Consider the following 19556-nt stretch of genomic DNA (forward strand, 5'->3'; position numbering starts at 1 on the left):
CCCATTATGTACATGGTCGAACTGGAGCCATGGCACCGCTTGGCAGCACTGGAGTACTATTTCAACTTTCCAAGGTCCAGTCTGTTGCCTGTAGGAGATTTGAAAAGTGAGGAATCTGCAGGTAGAAGTGCTCATCAGAATTGTAATTTCATTACTTTACTCAGCTGTAAGGGAGGAAGGGTAGGGCCGATTAAAATGTAAAAAGCTACAAACTAAAATCCGATAGTTAAAGGTCAGTAATGTTCTCTATTAGCAGCATGTAGTGCTATAGATCATATGCTGTGATCACAGAAGCTAGCAGTGGGTGTAGCAAATGAAGTCTTTAAAACTGTTTTAACACCTTGTGCTTCAGTAGTAGGCTGTAAAATCCAAATGTTTTGTGAATGTGAGTTAAGAAATCCAATTGTTAAATACTGGTATGCTTATTGGGAATGTCGCAGTAGAACAGTGGTCAAAAAGAATACCTTCTAGGTTGAAGCTTGGATAGTACCCTAATGTAATTTTTCAAATATTGTTCCCATTAATAGAGAATAGAGCGGGAATGGTGTAAAAAAGGCTCAATTAGAGGAATGCTAAGAACAAAAATAAGTTGTTTGTTTGTGCCAATAGCGGTCAGATGTAGTCTTACCAACGTACAAATGAAAGTCAAGCCTTATTTTTGCAATGTCAAAAGGTACTTGATCTCTTGAATGAAAGCTTGCAATTGATTCACATGTATGGAAGTACATCAGTTAGCAAATCGTTGTCATTAAGCTGTATTACAGGCCCTTGAAGTTTGGCGCCTACCTTCTATAAGGCTGTCTATGCAGTGCAAAAATTCTAGAATCTTGTGCCAAATCTCTATATTGAGTGTATGCAGTCGAGTGTCCACTATGTTGTGTGTAGAACCCAAAGGCTTATTGTTACCGTGAATTGACAGGCTTATCACAGGTACTCTTCATGCAATCACAGAGGCAGCCTTGCAGACAATCGAGGCTGTGCTTTTACCAATGGTCTGCCCAAAAATAAATTTGTCATATTCATCGATGTATTCTGTTAGGAACTAGATTTAACAATACCACAAACCAGGGGCTTCAGACTTATGTTGGCAAACATTACTGGAGAAGATACAATTATAATTCTGCAATAGGAATCAGCATTGCAGGAGGACAGCATTCCTAGCAATTTCTCCATCACTTCTCCAGTTAGTATTTGACAAGGTCAGCTAAAGAGAAATTAATTTGTGAAACACCAAAACTCTACTGCTGGGATAGCTTTTGGTATCATGGATATGAGGGCTGAACCCAGAAAATATTATATTTGTTGGGATGTCAAATCACCCCAGTTGACCACATTAACATCTCACTTGGCCTTCATTTCTCATGGGCATTCATCCAACCAGGAGAATGCACACTTATTTTTTACGGTTAACATTTTATAGTAGTTTTTTCTGCAGGTTGGGAAATGTATCCAGTGACTGGGAGTGGATTGGGTGGCAGAGAAGGGGGGGGGGTGAAATGTTGAGCCCAACAACCGAACATGACAAACACGTCACACATTATTAAACTCATGACGTGGAATATTAGGGGTATGGGCACGATAAGACAATATTCACAGCTACTTGAAGAGGAGAGGCATACAGATCATCCTACTTCAAGAAACTCACCTTTTACAAGCTGAGATAGTGAGCTTAAGGAGGAGATGGCGGGGTCAGTTGTATGCAACTGGTTATTCAGCATATGCCAGGAGGGCTTGGATATGGGCGACACCAGTGGTTCCCTTGGAGGCCATAGACACCCAGATTGACAAAGAAGGGAGATATGTGTTGCTCACAGGGTGGTTAAATGGATGTGACAAACACACCACACAACATTCGGCTACCAGGAATGGAAGGAGCGTTGGAGACTAGTAGATACTTGGAGGGTTCAGCATGTAACAGAGAAAGAATATTCCTTTTTCTCTCCACTTTAGATTAGACGCTTTCCTTTGCACCCCGGACTTTACCGAGTCTGCTGCCCACACAGAGTATTTGGGCCGTACCCTTTCCGATCATAGCCCCTTGTTACTGACCTACAGGGGGCAGTTGCCAAGACCTCCGATACCACTATGGAGGTTTAACCCTAGACTGTTGGAAGAAGGCCCCTTTCGAGAGTCTCTAGTTACCTGTGACGAGACCTTTGCGGCTAACGCACATTGCGCCTCAGAAATTGGTGGAGTAGGAGGCCTTTAAGGTGGTAACCCGGGGGCATTGCCTGGGCCAATCGGTAGGAGTTAGGAAGACACTAACAGGGAGTTAGAAATTCTTGAGGGCAACCTGCGCGAATTGGAGAACGCTTGGGGTACAGACACAGCAGTGCTGACAGAATACAAGGCTCACAAAACCCAACATACGGAAGTCCTGGACCGCTTACAAAGATATGAATACAAAAATGACCTCAATAAGGTCCAGGAAGAAGAGGGAAAAGCTGGCCGCTTACTCGCATGGTTGATCAAGCCGGAACTACGCGATACCCAGATTACATATGCCAGTACAGAAACGAATGTCACTATATACGAACTAGGAGCAATCAACTAATTTTTCCGAGAATACTATGAGAACTTCTATGCAGCCCCACCTCAGACCGCGCGGGGAGCCATCTGGAGTTTTTTTGAGCCCTTACATTAGAAGACACTGGACCAGTCCACCCAGGAGTTGCTGGGAGGTCCGCCAAGCCATAACCTCAATGGCCACTGGGAAAACGCTGAGGCCGGATTGGCTCTCGGCAGAGTTTTACTTGACACTGATCTCACTGGTAGCGCCCAGACTGGTGACTATATGCGGAATCCCTGAAACTAGGTTACTTACCTGAAACACAAAACGAGCTGGTGATTCCACTCCAAGACGACAAATCCAAGAGCCCGAGTGACAGAATACAGGCCCCTATCCATGCTGAACATGGACTTTAAGATCCTAATCAAAGTCTTGGCACTCAGGCTACTCCCACATATGAGAACCCTAATACACACGGATCAGAATGGGGTTATTCCGACCCGGAATACCTCCTTTAATCTGAGAGGACTATATTCAATATTATATCCCACTGCTGCAGGAACGTTTCCGGAAGCGGCGATCTTGTCAATAGATTTAGAGAAGGCTTTTGACACAGAGGGCTGGGAATACCTGTTCGAAACCATGGCTAAGATAGGACTGGGAGAGGGCTGGATCAAGTGGGTTAAACTACTATACGCACAGCCCACAGCGACAGTCAAAATGAACAGGACAGTCTTTGCCCAGTACAAAATCTTGTGTGGAACCAGACAGGGGTGCCCCGTCTCCAGTGTTTGCTCTAGCAATAGAGCGGTTGGCTGCACTATTTTGGAGATGGATTGGGAATAGACGTAGATGAGCGGAACTATACCAATTTCCCATCTACAGACGACCTCCTGGTCTATTTAAATGAGGCTCCGATACAGTCATGGCACTTTATGAATAGATTTACTGACCTATCGGGATTGCAGGTCAACAGGGCGAAAACCTACCCGATTCCTGTCTGGCCCTGGGCCTAGACCCGAGGACCTACTGGAAGACCTTAATTGGGCACAGAACACATTTAAATACCTGGGGATCCAAATCTATCATTCGTTAGGCGACCTTAAAGAGGAGAATTTGGATAGGGCGCTCTGCTCGCTCAAATCTTGTGTCTCCTTCTGGAACTCCCAGAAGCTAACAATCATGGCGTGTACATCACTAACTAAAATGGTCATGTTGCCTCAGCTCCTATACTTTTGTTAATTTAACTTTGTTTCTGTCCAGGAGATGGTTTATACAATTAGATGCACTTGTGAGAGACTTAATTTGCTGGGTAGGACAAAAGAGGGATCCCTGAAAACAATACAGTGTCCAATGAGGGAAAGCGGTTTAGGAGTGCCAAATTAGAATTTTATTACTTAGCCTCCCAACTGCAATGGTTGGCGCAAGTGTTGGAAGGGGTGAACACTGAGGTAACATTCCTATCTCCAGCTGGCACAAACCCAACTTATCTGCTAGATAAGATACTGGACTACAAAACAGTGACCCCCTATCAGTTGCTACTGCAGACAGCAGCCATAACAACCTGGAAACGATGCACATCTAATATGGTGGAAACTCCAAGATACACACCGATTCTTCCATCGGTGGGTTTACCCCACGGAGCTCCACAAACAATATTTGGGCGGCAGCAGCAACTATCTGCCTGGACACAGGAAGGTATAGAGACCGCAGGAGATTGTTATTGTGAGAACGCTTTGATCTCTTTTGAGGACTTAGTAGAACACAATGGCATCCCCATAGGACAATTCCTACAATATGAAGCCCTGATGCACACCTTTGGAGCATTATGGGGCAGCAGCAGTGAAGAGCCGAAAACACACACTCTTACATGCATTGCTTAACCTGGGTGCAGCTGGATACCAACTAAAACACAAGTTACTTACCTTTGGTAATGATAGATCTGTAAGAAACAGTCAGTTATAGACTCCTTACCTTCGAATTACCCCCAGGTGTCAGACTGGATCCAGAAAGATTTTGTCAGCAGTACCTCTGAGCGTCGGAAGGTGGCATCGGCCGGCTCCGCGTTAGTCGTGGTTGCCGGGATGCAGTCGCGGAAGCTACTTAGACAGTGCCCTCTCGCGCGGACATCAGGTCTGTACACGACTTTACGTGCCAGAAACGCAGCGCCATGCAAGACACTGACCATTGGTGCACAAAACTAGGGCCATGAAAGGATGTCCCTTAAACCTAGAAATCGTGGAATGGGGAGGATGGGTGGGGCGGTAAGGAATCTATAACTAATATTTCTTACAGATGTATCGTTACCGAAGGTAAGTAACTTGTGCATCTGAAAGAAACATGTTGGTTATAGATTCCTTACCTTAGAAAAGATACCCCAGCAATACCAACCCCGGTGGTGAGTCTGCGAACCAAGATCACACTAGAAAGTCCTGGAGAACAGAACGGCCAAGAAGCCGTCTCTCCGGACTTGGCTGTCCAGGCAGTAGTGTTTTGTGAACGTGTGCAGCGATGCCCACGTAGACGCCTGACAGATGTCATTTAGAGGCACTCCTCTTCCTAAAATTGACAAAGAAAACGTCCTCTGGGATTAGTTTGAAAACTTACACACACACCTGATCACACATAACCAACCCAACTGCATACATACCACAATCATTCATAAAGGTCACCGCCAACCTGGTGGCTACAGTATACTGGCACAAATATTCATACAAGGTCAATAGTGTTTGCAATTTACTTAGTTCATTTATTATAGTTATAGTCCTAGGACGGATCGAGGGACCGCCGGTTTAAAGTACAAGAGAGCCATAATTGATGATGCTCTGATACAAATAAGAGTGGGAAGAGTTTTATTAAGGAACAAGATTTCCTAAAGGCAAAATATATCCCGGCATTGAAACCAATAGCAAAGGCTAGGAGACGGTACCTATTTCAACAAGAAACCTGGACACAAAGGGAAGATTGATGGAGCCCTAAGTTAGGAGTGGGGTCTTCCAAAACCACAAGCATCATCCTTATCCATTAGTTTGCAACAAAATCCATTGTATTATTTTAATTGGTAACAACGTCCTAGGATTACAACATTTTGTGCTAGAGAGGGATTTATCGTTCACCCACCAAAAGATTAATAAGAAACAGGAGGTTTTAATTTTCAGTCTTGACAAAGAGGGTGTAATAAGAGATAGCCTTCGAAACGCATTGACGCACCCTTTTTTGTTGTCATAAACCCATCTGTACGGACATCGCCCTAGATGTTGATGGTTTACAAGATATCAGGGCGTGTGCATAGGATTATCAACCTGAGGTGTGGCCACCAAAGACAAAGATAACGGTCTGGTTTATCTCTCGTGTTTTTTGGTTTATTGATTTGAATTGTGACTCATGTGATTGTTTAATAATTTGTTTGTGATTATTTTTTAATACAAATGTTTATCAAGTTTTTTGCAGTTTTTTTTAAAACTATAATAAATGAACTTGGCAAATTGCAAACACTATGACCGTGTATGAAAATTTGGGCCAATATACTGTAGCCACCAGGTCGGCGGTGACCTTTATGAATGATTGTATGTATGAAGTTGGGTTGGTTATGTATGATCAGGTGTGTATATAAGTTTTCAAACAAATCCCAGAGGGCGTTTCCTTTGTCAATTTCAGTTTTACCCTAGTCCTTTTGGCGATCAAGGGTTCCTCTCTTCTCTTGAAATACTCCTCTGCCTAAGGCAGTAGTGGCTGCCATCTCCCTGGTGGAGTGAGCGCGTAGCCCGACTGGAGGCTCCTTTTTTAGCCAGAGTAACAAGCCTTAATGCACAACACAATCCATCTAGAAATGGGGCGTTTGTGCACGGCCCGACCCTTATTTGCACCCACGTAACCAGCACAAAGTTGATCCAGCAGGAACTGTTTTGTGCGATTCAGACAAAAGGAGAGTGCACCTTTTGGGTCCAGACGGAGGAGCATCTCTTCCTCCTTTGAAGGAGGCGGAAAGAAAGTGGGCAAAGTAATAGTCTGCCCGATGTGGAAGGCAGTGACCCCCTTAGGAAGAAAAGATGGACGGGTCCTAAAAACCACCTTGTTCGGATGAACAGACAAGAAAGGGCCTAGAGCTCACTCAATCGTCTAGCGGAAGTGATGGCTACCAGGAAAGCAGTTTTAAGAGATGAGTAAAGAACAGTTATAAAGCGCCTCAAAGGGAGCGCACTTCAAAAAAGTTAGTACCAGATTCAAGTCCCACTGAGGCATAACGAACGGAATTGGAGGAAAAAAAGATACGTTAAGCCTTTCAAAAAACAGTTAACTACCTGGGACTTGAAAAGAGAAGGCTGATCTGGCAGCCGAAGGAAAGCAGAGATGGCAGAAAGCCAGCCCTTGATAGTACCCAGTGCAGAGCCCTGCTGGGCTAAAGAGACGGGACAAGAGTACTTCAGAAAGAAGGGCAGAAAGGGGATCCACAGCTTTTGCTGTGCACCATGCCACAAATTTGTTCCACCTGCAGGCGTATACAGTCTTAGCGGAGGGACGCCTGGCTGCCAAGATTACATCACAAACTTCAGGAGGCAGGTCGAAAGACTTCAACTGCTGCCGCTCAATCTCCACGCAAGGAGGTGGAAACTGGACAGGTTCGGGTGGAGGACCGTCCCCTGGTGCTGCGTTAGAAGATTCTCCCGAAGAGGCTGTTGGCTCGGATGCCATGTTGAGTAGCTCGGGATACCAGACTCTTCGTGCCCAATCCGGAGCCACAAGAATGACTTGGGCCCGTTCATGCCTGATCTTCAGCACTCTGGGCAGAAGTGGTATTTGCGGAAAGGCGTACAACAGACTGCAATTCCACTCGCGACAAAAAGCGCCGCCTAGCGAGTGCCGCCTTGGAAATTCCAACACGCAGAATTTCTGAAATTGCGCTTTCTCTTCAGTGGCGAATAGATCTTACAAAGGCTCTTCCCACTGTTGAAAGAGACCCTGCACCACCTCCGAGAGAAGATGCCATTCGTGATCCACCATGCACCTGCGGCTGAGTTAGTCCGCCCTGGAGTTCAGAGAACCTGTCAGGTGTTGAACCATCAAGGAAATGCCTTGATGTTCCAGCCATGTCCAGAGGCGAAGGGCCTCCTGACATAGGGTCCACCACCCCACACCGCCCCGTTTGTTGCTATACCACATGGCGGTGGTGTTGCCCGTGAACACCTGCACTGCTCTTCCCCAGACAGAGGGAAGGAATGCCGAATCGCTCGGAGCTCCAGAAGGTTGATGTGAAGCTCGGACTCCTCCGGAAACCAGAGGCCTCCGATCTCCGCCTCTCCCAAGTGGCCGCCCCATCACAGAAGGGAGGCATCTGTCAACACAGTGTGTACAGGTTGGGGAAGGGAGAGTTATCTGCCATTGACCCAATCCTGGTTCATAAGCAACCACTGCAGTTGTCGAGCAGTACCCTCCGAGCTCTGGACACAATCAAACAGATTCCCCTGATGCTGCGCCCACTGGAACGTCAGGTTCTACTGCACAGCCTGTATATGCCACCTGACATGATCGATCAGCAGTATGCAGGAGGCCATGAGGCCCAGCAGCCTCAGGGTCATTCTGACCAAAACCCGGGACAGAGGCACAAAGTTCGGAATCATACATAAAGACCTGAAACTGCGCCGTGTCCAGAAACGTTTAGATGAAGAGGCGCTTCTGAGAGGGAATCCGGTGCGACTTCGGCACATTGATGGAGAACCCCAGCATATGCAGGAGATCTGCCGTAGTCTGGAGGTGGGAGACGACCAGTCGTCGAGATAGGGGAAGAATTAAACCACTGATCTGCGCAGATGAGCTGCGACCACTGCCATTACTTTCATGAACACCTGAGGGGTGCTGGTAAGGCCAAAGTGGAGCACGGTGAACTGAAAGTGCTTGTGGCTTTCGGTGAACTGCAGGTAACGCCGGTGGGCCGGCAGGACGGGGATGTGAAAATAAGCGTCCTGCACGTCAAACGCTACGATCCAGTCTTGTGGGTCAAGGGCAGACAAGACCTGAGCAAGTGTCAACATCTTGAACTTTTCCTTCCGGAGGAAGCGATTGACGTCCCTGAGGTCCAAGATAGGACGCAGGCCCTTGTCCTTCTTGGGAACCAGAAAGTAGTGGGAGCAGCAACCACAACCTACTTCTGGGACAGGAACACGATCAATGGCTTCCTTGGCCAAGAGAGCTGTAACTTCCTGTTGGAGAAGGGCCAGATGATCCTCCGACATGCAGTGGTAGTGGAGTGGCATGGCTGGAGTGGCAGTCTTGAAGGAGAGGAAATAGCCCCTTCGGACTATTGCAAAACCCACCTGTCCGAAGTGATGGTGCGCCAGAGGGGGAGGTGATGGCGAATCCTGCCGCCCACTGGCGTTTGATGGGCCTGAAAGGTCGGACTAGGAAGCTTTGGAGGCTGCTGCAGAGGGGGAGGGGGGGGGGGGGGGGAGAGGAGATGGGGGTTTGGTAGACTGGCCCGCCCGCTGGTCCCCAGAACCACATCGTTGGTTCCCCCGGCCGCGCGAAGGTTAGGTAACTTGCTGCGTGTGGCCCTGGGTAGGGCGTAGCGGGGCACCCTTTCCGTAGCCACAAAAGGGTCTGAGAGCAGACTGCGCCGATGGGAGGAGAGACCCAAGGACTTGACTGTAGCCAGTGAGTCCTTGAAGCGGTCTAGGGCGTGGTCTGCTTTGTCGGCCTTCAAAGGGCATGTCCATCAAGGTGTTCTGGACATCCCCTGAAAAGCCAGTGGACCTCATCCACTGGTCCATAAAATGGTCCTGCCTAGAGAGTCAGCAGTATCCAGCTCACAACGGATTGTAAACTTGGCTGCATCTCTCCTGGCGGCGACAGCATGGGAGAGCACTGTCCGGGCCTCCTCCGGACACTGAGGCAGCACTTGCACCACCGTATCCCACACAGTGCGAATAACGGCCCATGAGACACGCGGTGTTAACGGACCACTTAAGCTGGCGGAAGAGAACATTTTCTTCCAAGATGGCCCAGCTTCTTGGATTCCCTTTCCGGTGGAGCGGTAGGGAAGGAGCTTTTGGAGGTGGAGGCTTGGACCACCAAGCTCTCCAGGGTGGGGTGTTGGGAGAGGAAAGTGGGGTCACCCGGAGCCGGCGTCGGGCGATCATCCTGTCCACGGGAGCCCCCGTGTTGGGTCTGGACCAGGTGCCCAAAAGGACGTCGGTGAGGGCCTCATTAAACAGAAGCAGGGTCTCCGAAGAGCTCACCGCCAGTTGAAGCACCTCAGTCAGGAGGTTAGTCCTGACCGCCACCGTAGGAAACTCGAGGTGGAGAGCCTCGGCCACCCTACGCAACACTACAGCGTATGATGCTCCCGCCTCCGTAGCCACGGTAGGAGGAGACAGCATGACACTGGCATCCCCCAGTTACTCTCTCCAGTCCTGCTCAGGCTCATGCTGGTCAGTTAAAGGGTCACCTGACCCCTCCCAGTCCTCATCTTCCAATGGGTGCCACTGTGGTTGGAAAGAGGCCCCAGGAGTGAACAAGGGCATGAAAACCCCACCTGGCACCGGATCTGTCATCGGGCGACGCCAGTCCGGCTCCGTGTCCACGTCGGGTAGGAGGCTGGGGTAGACGCCGGCCAGGTGAACGACCGGCGTCTGGCACGGTAGTGGTGCCGTCTGAAGCAGCGTCGGTGGAGGTGTAATAAGGTCAACCAGCGCCGATCTGGATCCAGGCCTGGATCCAAGGGGGGCCTGCAGCGCCGGGCCAGAGCCGCCAGGCAGCGAAGCCCTAGGCCCTCCAACCGAGTCAGCGGGGCCCAAAGGCTCCCCGGCGGGGTCGGTTCGCACAAATATGGCTTGCACCACCTTGTAGAACATACGAAGCTGGGCGGGGGTCGCTCCTGGTCCCGGAAAGGAAGAGCAGCTCGGAGTCAACCCGTCGGGCTCCGCACACCGAGCCGCTGAGGTGGCACCACCCACACGCCTCGTCGGATCGGCCGACCGACGAGGAGCAGTCGAAGAGCGACGATGCTTTAACTTCTTCTTATGCTTCGACTCACCCGACCCCAAGTGTGAAGACTTCGATGACTTCGAGCCGCAATGGCTCCGCGACCGGTCACTCGACCTCCCTCTCGAAAGGGACCTCGAACGGCGCAGAGCCGACTGCCGGTGTTCAAGCAGCTTTCGGGACCGCTCCCGCAAAGCCTTTGGCGTCAACAACTGGAAGTCGGAACATGATTTGGGGTCGTGGTCGCGCTCCAGGCAAAAAAGACACTGTGCGGATCCGTCACAGACATCATGTGATGGCAAGAACAGGGCTTGAAACTGGGCATCCCTCGTGCACCTTACGGAGTCGGAAACTCTGGAAAACACATCGACAAAAGTCAAGAAAAAGTTAGTCAAATAATGACTGAGGTACCGCTCTTCCCAGATCTGCGCTGGCTGGTGCGGAAAAAGAAAGAACTGACGTCAGCGCTCGAGGGCGGTGTCTAAGTAGCTGCCGCGATGTCGTCCCGGCGACCACAACGCCGGACGACGAACGCTGAGCCAACCAACGCCACCTTCCGATGGGCAGAGGTACTGCGGAGGAAAAAAACTCTCCGGATCCAGTCTGACGCCTAGGGATAATTTTAAGGTAAGGAATCTATAACTAACGTGTTTCTTTCAGATATGGTTCTATGTGGCGCTGACAGAAGCCACTCTGACACCCTTGGCTCAGATCATTGGCCAAATGGGAACAGATCTTAAATAGGGAACTTACCAATCGAAACTGGGGGAGGGTGCTGGCCTCGCTGAAGTCAGTGTCCTGCAAAACTAGACTGAAATATAACCAGCTTAGTTATAAACATATGACCTACTTGACCCCACATAGACTGCAGGTGTACCCTTCCAGATGCAGACTTTATAGACATGGTCTGGGACTGCGATGTAGTAAGTACATTTTGGAAGGGAGGGACGACAGGTTGGAACCACCCTGGGGAGAGCAGTAGATCATTCGATAGCAGGATGCATGCTAGGCTTGTTCCCTCGCCCACCGAAGTGAAAAGTGGGGAATAGGTTTATAGACCTAGAAATGGCCCTGGCTAAGAGACGGGTAGCTATGACATCGAAAACTAGTGCAGGGCCACGGGTAGAGGACTGCAGAAGGGACGTCACAAACTGGGCCGCAGTGAGGGCCAAGCACCCCTCAGAGAATAATGAATGAATTAATGAATATTAGTCTTATAAAGTGCAAACTTTGCCCAAAGGCATCAAGGTGCTGCGGATAGAGCCAGTGGTTGCAGGAGGCACAGAAGGAAACCCAACAATTAATTAGTGAAGAGCCAAGTTTTTAGGGCCCTACGTAACAGAGAACGGGTCTTGGCGAGAGGCCTTAGGCAACATCCTATAGGTGATCAGGGGTGGGAAATAATGCATACCTGGGAGTTTCCGGGACAGACTAGCAGTGATGAGGAGGGAGAAAAGGAGGCACCAACGCCTGCAAACACACCTGTGAATCAATAGGCGAATAGGAACACAACCCACCTAAGAAGACCACATTTAAGAGGACGGCACTGCAAATCTAATTGCAATATGGACCCTAATAATGACCATGTATTCGTATCAAGCACCCACCCGCAATAGTGCACCTCCACTCAGACACCACGCATTTACACCGAGATGCACCCACCTGCAAAGTTGAGCTTAAAGGCTTGGAGTTTGTTATCATTTGGTTTTTGATTTCTTTATTTTGTTTTAGCAACACGCTAACCCTGTTATAACAGGACTTGACAAGATTAACACCAGAATTTTAAATATGACGGAGGAAGCACGTGCCCCCACCCAACAGAGAGTGATAGAGTTTAATTGGGTAAGATCTCATACACAACAATGGCTAATTAACAATAAGTATGTTAACTGCAAAAGACAGAGCACCAGAGGGAAAGTGCACTACAAATGAAAAATCAAAACTTGTTTAAACTGAATGTGTACAGTACTGCTTATATTGTGCAATCTACGTAATTTGTAAATCTATATAAACCAAATGCAAAAAAATATATATATGTTTATAAGCACAGCTTTGAACCAGGGTCACACCAACAGAAAGATTATGCATTTAGCATCACCATTCAGTAAAATGCAAACCACAATCCCAATACAATGTGTAGCCAATTACACCAATTCCACCTGTATCCATCATATTCTAACAATCCTCCACACCAACCTACACTCACTAGAACTTCAAAGATAGCCGCACCAACACTCAAGCTAATCATGCACTTTGTTGCAACACAATTGAACCCCGCAGCCAACATAAACCCACCAAGTAGAATCGCTTAACCTCATCCTGAAAACAAAAATGGTATTGACAATGTACCAGCAAACAAGCTTCCTATAAATAAGACAAGAAATGGTTAAAACCACACTTCAAGATTTCCCTCACAAGAACCCTCCTCTGCACAGGAAAAGAAAACTCTGACCGAAGCAAAGCACTTTTGAAAACCATCAAACAGTACTTTAATAATATCCCAGATCAACCAATTAACACTAAAAGAAGTGCAGAGCCCATTACTTTTTCAAATAGATTTCATATTCTTCCCTCATACCACTAAGCAATTGTGCACTACAGGGTCAAACTGGGACAGAAAATTGGCCTGGGCACCAAAATAAGCGGTCCCATTAGCAAATTAGATAGCTTAACAAGCATTGAAAATGCAATAGGCCTCGCCTTTTATTAAGTTAAAGCCATTTGCTTTGCTAATGGTATTATATAGCATAGACCTATTGCATTTTCAGTGCTTGTTCCAGATTGAGTTCCAGAGTGCCACCTCAGTCTCTTCACCTCTGCCCTCCTGCAGGGCCCTCTTAATAGCTCTGCCCTCCTCGGGCCACCTGTCTCTTCAACTCTGCTCTCCTGCAGTGCCAGATCAGTGCCTCTGCCCTCCTCTGTGCCCCTGTAGACTTCACCTATGCCCCTGCAGTGCCAGATAGTTGTCTCTGCCCTCCTCTCACTGTGGCACCCTCAGTCTCTTCGCCTCTGCAGTGCCCTCTCAGTATATGTCCTCCTCTCACTAGTGCCCTTAGTCTCTTCCTCACCTCTGCTCTCCTGCAGTGCCCTCCCAGTATCTCTACCCTCCTCTGTTCACCTGCAGTCTCTTCGCCCCTGCAGTGCCCTCAGTTTCTTGCCCTCCTCTCACTGGTGCCCCCCTCAGTTTCCTCTTAACTCGGGGTCTCCAATCACCTCTGTCGGAGCCATCTACACATCTAGTCCCGCAGTCTCACCGGGCTTCGGTCACCAAGGCCTCCTGTGGCCACCTCACGGAGTCCCTGTGTCAGCACCGGTGAGCGCGGCCTCAGCCTCCGGTTCACCAGCGCGAACCCCGGACGGGGCCTGAAGAGTCGTCCTCGATGGCCCCCGAAACCGGCGGCGGCTGCGCGTGACGTCAAGCGCCGTGGTGCGGGGCCCGCTGAGCTACCGCCATCGTGCAGCCTGAGATGCGGATAGGGTGAGTTCACCTAACATGGCCGCCGACCAAGAAAGAGTAGAGCCTAGTGTTACGGGCCCTGAAGACGCGGCCTCGAGTGGAGAAACAGACAGTTGTTGCAATTTAGGGTGTCGAATTGCTTAGGGGTGGGCGGAATTTGCGGAATTGTGTTACGCAAATCTCCGCGAAACGGTAAAAAATCTCCGCGAACACGCAGAAATTCCGCGAAGACGCGGAATTGCTTGTTCGCGATACTTTTTTCCTGTTCGCGATCGCTGTTTGCGTGCTCGGGGTGAAATATCTCGCGAACACGCATATTGAGAACGCGAACAAGCAAAAAATTTCGCGAAATCGCGGAACGCAGATTTTTGGGCAATTTCGCGTTCTCCGCGGAACGCGAAATTACCCAAATTCCGCAAATTCCGCGAACGGAACGGAATTTACCGCCCAGGCCTAATTGCGACCCTGAGGTTGGACTATTTTAATTAAATATGGCAGCCGGATTGTCGGCACCTGAGTCGGGGGAGGACGCCTTCAGTCTTTTAGAGCCGTCCCAGTTGGACTGGCTCGCATGACTAGTTTCTTAACTTTATGGGGCCATGTGTTTGGCCCCATAAAGATAAAAAAAAACCTTTTACGCCAGCAGTAAGTAGGGGCAGCCAGTCCAACAGGGACGGCTCTAAAAGAGAAAAGTGTACCTCACTAGACGCTCTTTTCCAATGGCTGGCCACCGTTTAGCATAAACGGTGACGCCAGCCAATGGAAATGAGGGGCGGGGCTTAAAGCCCACTAGAGAAATCTACCCTAAAACATTAATTCTTGCCAGCGAGACTGCGCATGTCTGCGCAGTCTTACGCCAGGCAAGACCTAAAAAGTGACCCATGCTTTTAAATCGGGGCAGTTGTAAAGTCGTAAAGATACGCTGTATATTTCTTTCAAGGTATGGAACTGCATGCATTTGTGCATGTTGCTGGCAAGGTTTCTGGTAATTTCACAGAAATCAACAGTGAAAACCAGCCCACCGGACCATAAAACAGGCTCATAAACAGCCAAAAAACGAGCCCCACATTGACCTGTGAAACCAGCCCTTCGGGCACTTACTGCCCCAATGTGCCAATCCTACCCTATGTACACTACCATCAAACACAGAGTTAAACTACAGCTATAGGGGTGTAGCCTGATCACATAAAATAGCTGTATGTATGGCAAGCACCGGTGCCTGGCAAGAGTAATCCCTCAAGCCTATTCAGCTTCTGCCATCCACTCTGACCAGCATTGAACAGGCCACATCATAGCATAGCATAGCAAAAGCTGAGAACCTGACTGTGCTAATTATGTCCAGAGGCGGCTGCGGGCAAAGGAGATTAGCAGTAGGACCAGGAAAGCCTAAGAAATACCAAAACCAAGGGCTGGGGGTCTAGGGGAGGCACTGTCCAGGCCCACTAGGAACAGAGGTAGCAGGCCTGTGCAAGCGGTTGGGGATGAGCTGAGAAGGGTAAAGTTCCCCTAGACAATTGGCACAGCAAGATCATATTGCCACCCCTCCTGCCTGTGCGCAAGGCAGGAGTGCCAGTATAACAGATGGCCCAGGGATGCAGTGACCAGGAGAGGAGTACACGTGAGCCTGGACACCCTAGGCTTGGCTCTTTATCTCTTCCCCCAAACTCCCAAGCTGGGGTTCTGACATTGAAGGAGGAAGGGGCTGGAAATCTGTTTGGCAGACAGGAGTTGGCCTTCCAGCCTATTCACCACCCGGATGTGAACGGGCTCAGGGAGTGGACCCAGTAAACTACACAGCCTTCATCCCCTGAATCAGTGGATCGGGTGGCTGGGGGAGGTGCCCGCCAGTGTAGACTTTGTAAAGCAGGTAAAGAGAATGCATCCCCTCCCTAACCCCATATAGTGCCTGAAGAAGTGATAATGCAAACAGCATCAACCGAGTGGGAAGAGCAATACAAAATAAACTTGTGTGGCATGAGTCAACAGCAATGGGTTGCCACAAGACAAAGTTGAAGAAGAAACCAACCCGACAATGGACTGTAATCATAGTGTAAAAAACTAAAAATAGGGACAAGGAGATGAGAAGAAAACAGAAAGGCCACAGGGACAGTATAATGGAGTGTTTTCTGGGGCGCCCTCTCTAAGGTAGCTCAAACATAAAGTTCACCTTTACGGACACCAGTTAACTCATTTGATTTATCATAGTGGTCACGAAACTTAATTAGCTCGGCCACTTTTTTAAAATGTTATATTTTATCAATTTCTTTTTTTTTAACAAGTCATTAAAACAGGTCATAGACTTTTGGAGCACTATACCAATTGTGACAACTCTAAATTTAAAACTTTTAAAATCACCGCTAACTTAAGCGTGCTTGTGACAAGTTTTATTTTTTTGAAGCTAAAATATTTGCAACATAATTAACAGAAACATACAAAAATCAGAGGATTGATAACAGGTTTGTCATGTCCCAGTTCTCAATTTGAATATTTAAGCAGTAAAAAGTTCAACATTTCTCTGCACTCCTAAAATACACCATAGATAGGGGTTGGAGAAACTGCCTATAAATGGGCTTGCAATCTGGAACCTGGATTACTTTTTTTTCTTTAGGTTCCCTTTATCGCAAAAGTCTTCAACCAACTCCCTAAATTGAAAGTGTTGACTCGTTTCAAACCCCACAATTCTACCCCTTTCGGTTAGAGACCAACAATAAGCCAGTGGTTGCCCTGAATAGCCTTAATAGATAGAGATATTGAGCAGAGCCTGAACCGCCAGAGAAATGACCACATCATGGAAAGGAAGACACCCACAAATCTAAAGGGTCGAGATAAAGTGGGGTGACACTCAAAGAAAGATGGAATAAATGTAACAGAACAGCAGATTGGACCCTAATCAGGAAAAAAAGCACATGCAACCACAAAGATGGAACAAGCAGCAACCTATAAGTAATACTGCATGATGTACTAATGGCTGTGCAGGGTACTAAAAGTATGCTGGAAATTAACAAGGACAGTTAACCTGCTGAAAACTGATATCATGAAAATGAATCAAGTTTTTGTGATACTATGGAAAGAGAGCAGAAAGATATTAATACATGCGTAACTTCAAGATGCAAAGAACAGGTACAGAGGGAACAATACACAAATAGTGGGGGTACCAGAAAGCAGAAGGCCCACGGGTGTAACGAGTCAGAGGACTTTATAGTCCGCTCTCAACCTGAATGTCCATCCAGTATGTCTATCACAGTGCTCCAATGTCCCCTATAAAACACAGGGCATCCTAACAGACTCATTTGAAGCGAGGACATGAATGAAAAATATCGGCAAAGCCAATAGGTCTTACCTACATTAGATTTATTGGCCACGTCAATCATTTTTAGCCATGTTGCACAGCAGCTCAGCCGATGTGCAACACAGCTTATTAAAGTAGTAAACAAAAAATGCCTTGATGTGGCCAGCATTAACCGGGTCACAGTACGTTTTGTTTCAGCCATTTTGCACAGCAGTGCCGCATGGCAAACAATTGTGTGAGGAGGGGCACTATGACTTAGGCAGCACTTTGAGATTAGACGGGGAGCAAGAGGGATAGGAGGGATGAGGGCAAACATTGATGACGCAGGAGGGAGTGGAGGGACGGGGCAAGCAATGTTAAGGGATGAGGTGGGAGGGGCTGGGGCAAGCCACAAGGATACAGGAGAGCGTGGAAGGGACGTGGGAAAGCAATGGCAAAGTGGAAGAGTAGGAGGGATAGGGACAAGCAACAAAGCTACTGGGCAAGCAACAAGGATGCGGGAGGTGGTGGGAAGAGCAGGGCAAGCAACAAGGATGCTGAAGGGGATTGGAGGAATGGGGAAAGCAACAAGGATGTGGGAGGAGGCGGAAGGTATGGGGCAAGCAAGGGATGGGAGAGGCAGGGATGGGGCAAGCAAGGGGTGGGAGAGGCAGAGATGGGGCAAGCATGGGGTGGGAGAGGCAGGGAGGGATAAAAAGGGCCTCTAAACATGCACTTTTATGGACTGCTAGAGTAAAAATATAAAAAGTTCTTCTGCAGACAGGAAGCTGTACTTGTACATGGTCCATGCTCCACGGAATCAGACATGTACAGAAAGAAAGGGAAAGCAAGAACTGTTGATCAATGAGAAGCAAGGAAATGATTTGTGCTGAAGCCAACCCTAAGTAAGTAATGGTGGGCTCTAAACCCTTTTAAAGTTTTTTAAAAATATTTACAAGAGGCTCACAAGCAGCAGAGCATGCGCCGTCTCAGGCAGACATAATAATAGATATCATCATCACTTTATTTCGATCTTACGGATCATAAAAGTACATCAACATAAAAAAATAAAACATTTAGTTATGTCAAAGTAATTTTCCAGTAAAAGCCAAAGGATATATACATTTATGAATAAGTAAATCATAAAATCCTAATTCGGAATATACATAGGACAAAAAGATCAATAACCAATTAAAATCATTCATTGTTCCACTTTGGAATGCTTAGGTTTAAACATCAACAGTCTAAAAAAGCCAGTGTTAATCATATACCAGTACTGGTGCTGCATTGATTTATTTAGCAGCAGGGCTGGCTTATTACTGTATATAACATGCCACATACTTTATTTTAGTACAAATACACAATAAGGTACTGTATGATAATGGGCTCTGCTTCTACCAAGCATACTCCAGAGATAATTAGTAAGAATAAGACTAGCCCTGCTGGCTAAACTACATCATATGCACTGTATTGGCAGCTGAGTCGTTTAGCCCCAGACAAGGTTTGCATTTTGGTGCGTATTACCCACATCCAACCCAAGAAATTGGCAAATGATATTGCACACTGCTCAGATGTATTTGAATACAGTATTCTTCGTGCAGTGTTGCTGCTCCTAGTGCCCAGTGTTGCTGCTCCTAGTGCCCATATTTTTACATATCAGCCTTCACCATTTTTTCCGTGTGGCCTCATAGGCTAGACAAACAAAATTTGCGAGTAGGTCTCCTCTTGATCTACACATAACTGGCATCTGCTGTTATCTGTGGTATGCCATTTACATGTTAAAGATTTTAATGGGAGGGTACCCATCCGAAATTGAAAGTATAGTTTTCTATCGGAGGGCTTGGATATAAAATCCCGGTAGGGCTCATAGAGGAGGCTAAATTTAAACTCTAACAATCTTCCTGTCAACGATGTGCTCAGTTGATCCTATTATATCAGTTGTGGTCATCGACCAATTTAGCTCTTTCATATCCCTTTGAGGGAACCGGTGGCCCATGGGATCCTCTCAGTTGTCCCAAGGCCATGGCTACCAGCATGCATTTTACTTTCTGCATCCAGCTGGTCTTGTGTGTAGTATCAGCCTCCTGGACATCCGTGCTCACTGCTGCATAGTATTAATAATAGAGATTACTGATGGGCCAATACAGAGTGGCTCAGGCCACTCTGTTTTCTTTCACTAAAAACGCAATACTGTTTAAAGTATTATGCTTGTCTCAGTTACCCATGTGCCTAATAAATGCTCTACTTGGCAAGTATCCTGAACCCCCCCTAGACACAGTCATTGGCATAAGAAAGAGGGCATCCTATCATACGATCTGCACACAGTCATGACTGTGGCAAAACAA

General features: G+C 47.7%; 1 protein-coding gene across 2 annotated transcripts in view; it reads right to left on the bottom strand.

Moving 5' to 3' along the window:
* The window catches only part of PPP2R2A (protein phosphatase 2 regulatory subunit Balpha), a 415049-nt gene that overhangs the window by 245888 nt on the left and 149605 nt on the right, over positions 1-19556 (bottom strand). The window lies entirely within an intron of this gene.

The sequence above is a fragment of the Triturus cristatus genome, chromosome 11 (assembly GCF_964204655.1).
Source record: "Triturus cristatus chromosome 11, aTriCri1.1, whole genome shotgun sequence".
NCBI lineage: Eukaryota > Metazoa > Chordata > Amphibia > Caudata > Salamandridae > Triturus > Triturus cristatus.